Genomic DNA, 11,111 nt, shown 5'->3' on the forward strand with positions numbered 1-11,111 from the left:
TCTACAGGTTAGCCCTGTACAGTATATATTGTTAAATTGATTCTAATGAGATATTGTTAAAAAGCTAGAACAGTAATCTGAGTAATATTGGCATTAGAATCACTAGATAATAAGGCTGGGTTTATGCAATTTTTTCCGCCAACACTCTGTAGTCTCCGCTGAATGACGTCATACAACTCCTAGCATATTGAATTTCTGCACGAAATGTTTTCTGCTGTGTGTATGGTTGTAAAAACAGTTGAAATCTTTGAAGAACCCTGGTGTTAGTTTCCAGACGAGTTGGCACACACATTCATGGCACAAAAGGGAAGGGTTTATACCCACTAAACACAGCCAGATCTTTGCTGGGCTGCAGGAGTTAGGATAATAAATCTTGGTGGGCAGCTTAGTTTTAACAGCAGGGAGCCAAAATTAGGTTTTAAATATATTTATATAACTCTGGTGATAGGGCTTGGTTGGTATAAGACAAAGTGGAAGTTCATTTGTCATTAGTTTGATCAGTCCTCAGTATGCTGGTAAAGTGAAAGAAAAATAGATACAACCACGTGATGGCTTCCAGTGTCACTTTGACACAAGCTATCCCATTGGCTGTGTCCTCTCCTGTGGACCTTTGAGTAGGCTTCTAACATATTGTGCCCTGTGTATAACAACGCAATGGCCGTTTGAAAGCTACGGCAATGCTAGCGATTTCTGACCCACTACAGAGGATGATTAAAACCGAAAAACAATCCAAAACTAATCATGTTGCTTGAGATTTCGTTGTCGTAAATCAGAAGTTCAACGTCTTCCACTACGGTTTAAAATTGATATGACAATATATTTGATTCAGTGCAGCTAGAATCCTTCTTGGATAATGAAATCAATCTGATATGAATTCCCACGTTATTTAGGCCAACTAGGCTGGGCTTGACCATCTATGACGTCACCCGCTAAGCTTTACCGGGCGGCCAGCTGGAGATTGGCTAGGGTAGTAAATCTATTGTTCTTGGTGGATTTACAAGTCATAATTACGTTTCTCAGAGGCTCTCCTGGTAACATACTGTTAAACAGGCTATCATCTTTATACTTAGGACAAGTAGCTAAATCCGGACACTAATCCTTTAAGCTGCTCTAACTGGTGCAATATGCATGACAACGTTATGGAGCAAGGATGTATACAAGTGAACAGAATTGTAACAGCTTTGTAAAATGGACCCGTTTCTCGAGACTCTGTGTTTAACACTGATGTACTTATTGATCAGTGATATGAGTTTATCTCATTGCTTGCATCTAATGTACACATACCTGTGCAACCTGCCGTCCATGAAATGAGCGCTCTAGGTGTTCATGTAAAGAGATACAGAATCCACTCTGATTGGCTGGTGTGAGAGTCAGTTGAGTCCACAGTATGCTTGTCCTATTCTGAATTGATTCAAGCTTGAGCAAGTTTGAAGCAGGGGGGGACACTGTTAACCGATCAGCGTCGATTGTGTATCGCTTCAATGCTGATCAAGAGTATGGGATAGAGATGATAACATTATGACCTATTCACAAGGATTAATAATGAATAACACTATTTAACCCGTATGAAAGCTGAAAAAAAAATGAACTGTCAATTCTCAAAAACAAATTCTGTGACAAATTTTGTTAAACTTTTCAGGTGGAAAGTGATAATGTTCTTTGTGTGATGTTGAATATCTTTCGAAAAGTACATCATCTGTTTTAATACACTGATATTTGTATTTTACAATTTAGGAAATTTCTTCACACTGCCTTGAGTGCATGAATGCATTTAACCAGGCTTGTAAGACATTGTTAGGCACTCCTCAGGTTTGTCTGGTCATCTCTACCCATCAACTTATATCAGCGACACAGTTTAGAGTATGACACCGTTGTGGTTGAGATTATTTGCTCTCCCACTGACTGGAGTTGAACTGTTGTATTCCAGTAAAACCATTTTTGCTTGCAGTTTTGTACAGTCGATACATGCACTGTAAGACTAGTGGGTGAAGTTGTAATTTTGTCCGATCAGAATGGGCAGAACGTTATGGATTTATGTATGTGCATCTTGGTAGATTCGGATGTTAGACATTTTAAAGTGTAACATGTGACATGCCGACCAGGCCATGACCATGAAGAGTGAAGTCGGATAGAATCCTGTCATGATTGGTTCAGCTACATGTTCAGTGGCTAAGAAAAGATTTATTTATTTATGTATTTATTTATTTAATTGTTTTTTTTTTATGCTGTACTCAAGGAATATTTCACTTATACAGGTATGACATGAGGGAATATGGTGGGAGGAAACTGGGCAGAGCCCAGGGGTAACCCATGGCCATTCGCAGGTTGCTGGCAGAGCTTACAACGTACGGCAAAGAAAAGAGTAACTTAAAGATTATGTCAGATGAAAAACCATTAAATTGTCCATAAATGTAGTCCAATTTGCTTTTTTGTTTTGTTTTAGAATTTTTTCTGCCTAGCAAAGTGCCATTGAAACTTCTGCTGTGGCCTTTTCTGAGGGACAGGTTAGGCCATATGAAGGGTTTTCACCAAACATTCAGAGACTGCTGGATTTTATCATTCAAAATGCACATACATGTACAGATATACATGTAGATCTATGAATGCATTCACTGACTGGATCTCAGATATGAACTATTTCAATCCAAAATTCGTTGGATTTGACGTCGCTGATACATGTACTCTCTGGAATACAATAGGTCACTGTAGAACATATGTATTTATTTCATTGGCGTTTTACGCCATACTCAAGAATGTTTCACTTATATGATGGAGGCCAGCATTATGGCAGGAGGAAACCGGGCAGAGCCTGGGGGAAACACACAGCCATTCGCAGGTTGCTGCATGACCCTCCCCACATGTGGCTGGAGAGGAAGCCAGCATTATCTGGACTTGAACTAACAACGACTGAATTGATGGGAATTCATTGAGACGTGCTGAAATCCTAATCCCATGGAAGCCTCCAATCTGATGTTTAAAAACCATTTTATTTGGTTATGCTGGTTGAAAAAATTCTAATAAAAATAAATCAAACTATTTTCTTGGACAGTTTGTTTGATGGTTGTTCTGCGCATTAGTGTTTTCTTTGCCATCAGTGTGCAGAGCAGTAATGCTTTAATTACAATGAGAGTTCCCACATTCTCAAAGTTTTGCAAATCCAGATTTCTCTTGAACTTTTTTTTAGGTATGTGTACATGTAAATAGCCAAACATTTTGCAGAAGTGCATCCGGATTTCTTTTAAAATTAGGGTATCTCAACCTTTATTTCTGGTTATTTATACACCTATACAATGTGTTGTATTGTGATCAGGGCTCCAGATAATTTTTTGGCCTGATAAGTGTCTACTCATCCAGTTCAAATAAGCATGAGTAAAATGTAAAGCAGGTGAGTAAATACGTTTGATAATTTCTTAAAAGTCTTAAATAGCTGGACCGACACAAGAGTGTTTAACCACAGTTGCACATGTAGGGAATTGTTCCTGCCTTTACCCAACTCACACACACCCATGCATCCGAAAAATTATTGCCATAATTTTAACTTGTTAAATTAATATTCATATATGTTGTTAATAATTGATTTATTTATTTATTTGAATAGTGCTTTACGCCGTACTCAAGAATATTTCACTTATGCGATGGCGGCCAGCATTATGGTGGGAGGAAACCGGGCACAGCCTGGGGGAAACCCACAACCATCCGCAGTGTTAATAATTGACATATGACAGTAAAGACACCACATGCATTTGCATATCTTTTGTGTTTTGATGCGCATATAGTAGGCAAGAGTTTCACAAGGGATGTGTATTTTGGGAAAAGATTTGCATAATTTACGCAAACAAGCAAGCTATCTAGATCCCTGGTGGCATGGTGTTATCTGTTGATCTCTACATTAACTTTCCACTGTATCTAACAGAATCCCTGAAAAATTGTTAAGTGCTGTGTAAAATCCCAAGCATACATATATGCACATGTTCGTACAGAAACACTTCACGTACAGAATCATGAAAATTGTTCCCTTTTTGTCACTTTCAAATGAGTGACGCGCTTTTTGTGGTGTATAAAGTTACGGTATTTTTCATGTCCACAGACAAAGTACCCAGAAGAACCTAAAAATTTGCCCACAAAAGGGCATTTTTTGAGGCAAATAAATGTCACTGAATATTAATTTTGGTGGTCAGACAGTAGATTATCGTGTTCCAAGCAAACCTCAAACACCTTTCTAAACTCAGAAGAATTCTCAGAACCAGGAAAAATGGGCAAGTTAGTCTAGGGCGAAATTTATGGTCATTCAGAGTGTTTGAAGAACTGCTTAACTTAAGAGTTTGAATGTGGTCACTGTGAGTTCAAGTACAGCTTTTTGCTGGCTTTCTCTCTGGCCGTACGTGGGAAGGTCTGGCAGCAACCTGCAGATGGTCATTGTTTCCCATGGGCTATGCCTGGTTTTCTCCCACCATGATGCTGGCCGCCGTTACATGAGTGAAATATTCTTGAGTACGGCGTAAAACAACAATCAGATAATAAACGAATAAATGAGAGTTTGAAATAGGACATTCCTGTGTATGTTGATCAAGCATGATTGCATTTGTCTCTTTATTTCACTCTGCCACAACGGGGGAATCTTGAGGTTCCAAAACCTTTGTTGATTTGATCAAGTTTATTAAATTAGCTTTGTTTTCTGCAGATTGTAAAAAAGAAAATATTGACCCAATCAAGAAGAAAGAATCTGTGCAAGTGAAAAATGTGGAGCGTAAAATCAGCGAGAATAAATACACGGAGAATACGCCGTCAGCTCGGATTTCTCACAACACGGTGAATGGGTCCATGGTGCCGGATAGTCCAGCGGACCAGACAGGGGCAGATAATCCAGATCAGGTCAGAACAAAATTAAACTAATTAAGACACACCTGGATTTTATCAGATTCCAACAAATGTATAACATAAACATGTACATGTATTTAAGTCTTAAGCCTGGACAGAGTCTTAGTTGATTCACATGCATGCATTTTAGTGCAAACCCTAGAAACATTTTTTTAGTTCCAGTTAAAATCCAAGACTTATATAAGTTATAGTTTAGTTATAAGATTGGAAACCTTCTTAGTTTGTTTTAGGATTAAGGATTCCTTTACCTGTAAGTTATATTGTTCTCTTAGATTGGGAACTTTCTAATGTAATTTCAGCCATAACCATTCTAGAAACTTTTTTAATTCCAGTCCCAACCAAAATTTTACATATACCTTGTATAAAATTTCGTTCTCAGATTGTAAACTTTCTTCCAATTTTCATGTGTGTTTAAGTTATATATTTCGCCTGAAGATTGGAAACTTTTTTATGTTTTATTTAGATGCCTCCATCATTATGCCTGACTAATACTATAGAGGTGAAAAAATCTTGAGCACCACACTGAACACCAGTCAAATAGATAGATAAATAGTTGCTACCAGAATTCATGGTTTATATACATGAATTGATCAATTACATTTTATTCTGACTTTTTTTTATTCGTTTTTCTTTTTTTGTGGTGATTGATGCATTGGATCTGAATTGTAGCCTTAACCTAATTCTTCCTACTCTTCTGAAATACCAGTAACTGAAAATCAGATGAAAAAGTACATGTCCAACAATTCGTCAACCTTTTCACGTGTTGAAGAGCAATTTTCAGTGCAATTTATGTGCCATTTTTTAATTTTAATTTTTTGGACAAAACTACATTTGGTTGGTTTCGGCCACTTTCATGGCTCCAAAAAAGTGCAATTATACCAATTTACACAGAATAATGCCCTCAGAAATTTTTTGAATAAATATCTTGCAAACAAGCGAAAAGGTTAAAAATAATTATGTTAGATATATGTTGTATTTATCTGTTTTTGTTTGCAGTCAAATCTTTCGCCATCTAAAACAGCGGTAAGGGAGAAGCCCCCTCCCCCACCCACCATGATGCTGCAAACAAGGTAAGACATGTTTTCTAGATACAGTTATTGGGTACATCCTTCAACAGTTCAAATCCCACTGTTATTGGGCTGTAAATATTTACACTCAACCCAAAATTAATGTTAAGCACAAATATTTGCCTTAGATAAACTGGTAGGTGGTAATTTTCAACTCATTTCGCAATGATGTGCAATGTAATTGTCTCGAAAAGCTGCTGTGAGAATTGTTTAACACGTTGTTGTTGATACCTGCTGAATCAATGGCAATTTGTAGATATTCTGCTTTCATGGTGGTTAGGGCATGGGCAGCAGTGAGAGGCTGTCAGTTAATGCTCTGACATGTGGTCCAGATTGTGTTGCTTGCCTTCCACCATTGTGGCTTGTGAATGTAGAAGTCCATCTGTAGCTTGTTAATTAGAGGTTTACCCAGGACACTCCCGACTCTCTTCTATCCAAAATGCTAACTGCCATTGTAAGAGTGAAACGTTGTTGAGCGCACCACCGGCCCCCGATAGCTCAGATGGTAGAGTGTCCGCTTCAGGGGCGGTAGATCCAGGGTCAGTCCTGAGTTGGGTCACACCTAAGATTCTAAAAGAGGAAGTCGTAACTTCCTCGCTTCGTGTTCGGCATTAAGGGGATAATTAAACCAACGACTGGTTGACCGGTATCAGTGTAATGGCTTGGTCAGGGCGGCTTACTTGCCCTCGATAAGTCGGCTCATTGAAGCAGCACTAGATAGAAGAGCAGTGAAAATCCATCCTGCAACAAGAAGGCACATATTACATGCGCTCTAAGAACTCCCTTGTCGTCATATGACTGAAAAATCATTTAGTATCACGTTTAACTCTAAGCACTCAGTCACTCTTGAATGCATCTGCATGAACTTCCAGCGTGACTGCCTAGTGTATTTACCTGACATAATTAGTCATTGTTTGCTGAAGATTATGAAATAATTGATATCTACTCTAAATCTTCAACCTTTTCATCCACTGCAGCAGTTGTTTCAGTGAAATTTATGCATATAATTATTATGAAAAACTGACACTAAAAATGATTTGTTTGTGTCATTAAAGATGCAAGCTTCATAGTGGTGGGCTAATTAATTCTCTACTGCCTATAGTTCTCTCGGCCGTATGTGGGAAGGTCAGGCAGCTACCTGCAGATGGTTGTGGGTTTCTCCCGGGCTCTGCCGGGTTTCCTCCCACCATAATGTTGTCCGCCATGGTATAAGTGAAATATTCTTGAGTACTGCGTAAAACACCAATAAAATAAATAAAATAAATATAGTTCTCTCAAAATACTGGTTCCAGAGGGGATTTACAAGGTTGAAGAATTAAGGTGATTGAAATACCAAAAATGACATCACCTCAGTGTTAATTACTTGCACATATGTTGCTGTTTAAACCACATTTTGCTCTCATGCAAATATTAACAAATCTCATTTCAGAATGTCCAACAGTCAGTTAGAATTTTTCAAAATGCTGGATGAAAAAATAGAAATGGTGAGTACTAATGGTCACAAAGTGTAACTGACGCATATTTGTAAACGTCATAAAATATTAATTTTTATGCTGAAATATACATTTTTTTGAGGATATCTACCTTCCAAACAAACCTCATATCACATTTCTTTTATCAGTATGTCTTAGAATCCAGCAAAAATGGTAAACTTAGTCCTAGTTGAAGCTTAAGTACGTGTTTTAATATCTGCCTTTTGTTTTCAATCGCAATTCATACATAGTAACAATTCCATCTCAAGCTTGGATAATTCGTAGCTTCCATACTTTTACTGTTGGTACAGTGTGGGTACCTAGGTGACAATAGTCAGCTGATGACATTTGGTCGTAGAAGGTGGATTTGTCTTCCACCAGTATAGCATGTGACACGTGGGAAAGTTTGCCAAACAGTTGTCGCAGGTAGATGGATTACCGTGGCCACTCCAATTTCCTCCACCCATGTATCTGGCAATCATTGTGTTGGCGAAAAATTCTTTAGTTTTGTGTTAAACAACATTGAAAATAACATGAATGAAGTAATATCTGATCATTGTTTTTCTGTATTCTAAGCTGTATGTATTTATTTATTTTTTTTTTTTTTTCGTTTGAAGGGAAAAGACTACATTTCAGAAGAAGACAAGCTCCAGCCATGTAACTGAAGAAGGATGTTTTTATGTATGTCATATTTTCTACATTTTACAACTTTCATCATGGTGCAAGAAGCTATTTTCAAACATGTAAGGGGAGTAACTCTTTTCTTTCCAGGAAGTTTTCAAGAGTTACTTGCCCTTCACTGATATTACATTTTAGTATCAAAACAATGAGGCTTTAACATGATATGTGTGTGGCAGTGTGTTGTAGAGAAGCAAGGATTGGGTGGGTGATGATGTAATTAGGATTCCACTGGTTGGGTTTATTGGTAAAGTGAGTGAACTCTTTCTTTTTAAGAGATATGAATAAGAATCACTGGGTACCATATTTGTTATGGTGTACAGCTTGGGCCGCAGTGGTTGAATCTATTGCCTGATTTGTAAATAGGCAAAACTGCATATGTACTTTTAAACACTTTGGGGGCCTCTGTGGCTCAGTTGGTTAGCGCGCTAGCTTAGCGTAATGACCCAGGAGTCTCACCAATGCGGTCACTGTGAGTTCAAGTCCAGCTCATGCTGGCTTCCTCTCCGGCTGTACGTGGGAAGGTCTGACAGCAACCTGCGGATGGTCATGGGTTTCCCCCGGGCTCTGCTCGGTTTCCACCCACCATAATTCTGGCCGCCGTCGTATAAGTGAAATATTCTTGAGTACGGCGTAAAACACCAATCAAATAAATAAATAAATAAATAAAACACTTTGCTCTTTTTTTAAAGACTTTTGAAAGCCTTATTGGGGTTAATCACTGCATCTGTATAAGTATGAGCGAACAATGTCTCTAATGTTTGCTGTTTAAGACTGCCAGGATATGAAACCACCCCAGCGTTTTGGATTAAGATTCATTTTCATTACCCGGTCAACAGTTTAGCTACAACAATGAGTGAATGTTTCACAAACACGAATTGAGGGCATTGAAGTGGGACATCTATATATCAGTAAAGATAAAAAATATATATATATATATATTCAAAATAAGGACTTATATGTGGACGTTTGTAAACATTTTGTGTAATTTCACAGAGGTAAAGAAAATCTGTTTTACCTACTCGTCTCTTCCAACTTTTATTTTCATTTTGATGTCTTGTATTTTTTTTTTTTTTTTTTTTAACATCTTTATGTTAGAATGCACTTGTTGCAAAATCATGTTGTTTTATTTTTTTTGGTCAACCCAGATGTACAAGTTGTGTAGTTCTGATTCTAAAGACATGCAACTCCAGGGCATAGATTTACAGCAGTGAAAAACTTACAACTGTCATGTAAAAAAAAAATTAATGACATAAAATTACACAAATTTACATGTACTCATTTACGTGTACATGTAAGTATGCTACCACAGCTTGTGTACACGTACTGTATGCTGTGAGGACTTTCACAGCATACAGTACGTGTACACCATGACAATGCTATGGCTTACCTTTACACCATGGCAATGCTATGGTTTACCTGTACGCCATGGCAATGCTATGGCTTACAATATAAATGTTTGCAAAACAGTAAATGCATATAGCTTACCTGTAGCCAGGTGAAAAGTATTTTTAAGCAGCGTGAAATCATTGTGTGTTGAAGTTAATACATGTATATGCCGGAAGGTACGTGCCGTTTTGTCGAGCGCTTATAATACAGAAATCACTGGACTTTGTCACAGAAATAATACCAGTTGATAGTTATGCAGCTAAATAACATGCACCATTAGCAACTATTGGTGAAGTCCATTCAGTTTTACATACATGTTATGCTATAGTGACTGAAATAGGGAAGTTTCAAGCTGGAACTCTTTTATCACTTAAGTAAATAACGTCCTACTGTATCATGTGACTTGGTAAAAGTGTTAGGTAACTATTTTTTATTAAATCAACTATAATATGGTCTTCTGCAGCAAGTTTAACAAAAAGTTATTTAGAAAAGGTAAACTATGGAGAAATTTGAGGAGCAGAACATTTGTGAACTACTAAAGTTCCTGAAGGAAAAATGTCTGTTGTTCCTCTGGAACTCAGGACACAGGTCATCAGAAGTTGGCTAATATACTTGGTAAATCACATGTTACAGTAGGACTTCTTTGCTCACCTGTACGATGTATAAGTGAAACTTACATCATGCCCCAAGCATTGTTGCAATGTCCAATAACAGCTATAGGGAAAGCGATGTAACAGTAAATGTTAGGGGTGGTATCTTAAAAAGTACTGCATGTATGAGAGAGAGGCTCGATTGTTGATGTGTTCACGCCTTTTAGTATTCTGAATTTATGGAATCGGTGTTCAAGTGAATGTTAGGGTGGTCCATCCAAAAATACTGACGGAATTGCGCTGAAGTTATGCATACCTCAAACAAGGGAGATGTTTCAGTGTATCTGTCACCTACAAATGAGTGTTTACAGTGTAGCGGAGATGTTTCAGTGCATCTGTCGCCTACAGATGAGTGTTTACAGTGTAGCGGAGATGTTTCAGTGCGTCTGTCGCCTACAGATGAGTGTTTACAGTGTAGCAGAGATGTTTCAGCACATCTGTCGTCTACAAATGAGTGTTTACAGTGTAGCTAAGATGTTTCAGTGAATCTGTTGCCTACAGATGAGTATTTACATTGTAATGGAGATGTTTCAGTGCATGTCGCCTACAGATGAGTGCTTACAGTGTAGCAGAGATGTTTCAGCCCATCTGTCGCCTACAGATGAGTGTTTACAGTGTAGTGGAGATGTTTCAGTGCATCTGTCGCCTACAGATGAGTGTTTACAGTGTAGCAGAGATGTTTCAGCACATCTGTCGCCTACAGATGAGTGTTTACAGTGTAGCAGAGATGTTTCAGTGCATCTGTCGCCTACAGATGAGTGTTTACAGTGTAGCAGAGATGTTTCAGTGCATCTGTCGCCAACAGATGAGTGTTTACAGTGTAGCAGAGATGTTTCAGTGCATCTGTCGCCAACAGATGAGTGTTTACAGTGTAGCGAAGATGTTTCAGTGCATATGTCACCTACAGATGAGTGTTTACAGTGAAGCGGAGATGTTTCAGCCCATCTGTCGCCTACAGATGAGTACTTGCAGTGTAC

At 38.1% G+C, this 11,111-nt stretch overlaps 2 long non-coding RNA genes across 2 annotated transcripts in view; both read left to right on the plus strand.

Moving 5' to 3' along the window:
- The window catches only part of LOC135480094 (uncharacterized), a 19,713-nt gene extending 14,847 nt beyond the window's left edge, over positions 1 to 4,866 (plus strand). Inside the window, exon 3 of the long non-coding RNA XR_010445894.1 lies at positions 4,682 to 4,866. This is a non-coding gene — a long non-coding RNA (uncharacterized LOC135480094). The remainder of the gene's footprint in view (positions 1 to 4,681) is intronic.
- Positions 4,867 to 5,861: 995 nt separating this feature from the next.
- On the plus strand, positions 5,862 to 9,399 carry LOC135480745 (uncharacterized). The gene is made up of 3 exons (XR_010445959.1): positions 5,862 to 5,948; positions 7,375 to 7,429; positions 8,035 to 9,399. It is a non-coding gene; the product is annotated as an uncharacterized LOC135480745 (long non-coding RNA).
- The last annotated feature ends 1,712 nt before the right edge of the window (positions 9,400 to 11,111 follow it).

This window comes from Liolophura sinensis, chromosome 13 (genome assembly GCF_032854445.1).
Source record: "Liolophura sinensis isolate JHLJ2023 chromosome 13, CUHK_Ljap_v2, whole genome shotgun sequence".
NCBI classification, from domain to species: domain Eukaryota; kingdom Metazoa; phylum Mollusca; class Polyplacophora; order Chitonida; family Chitonidae; genus Liolophura; species Liolophura sinensis.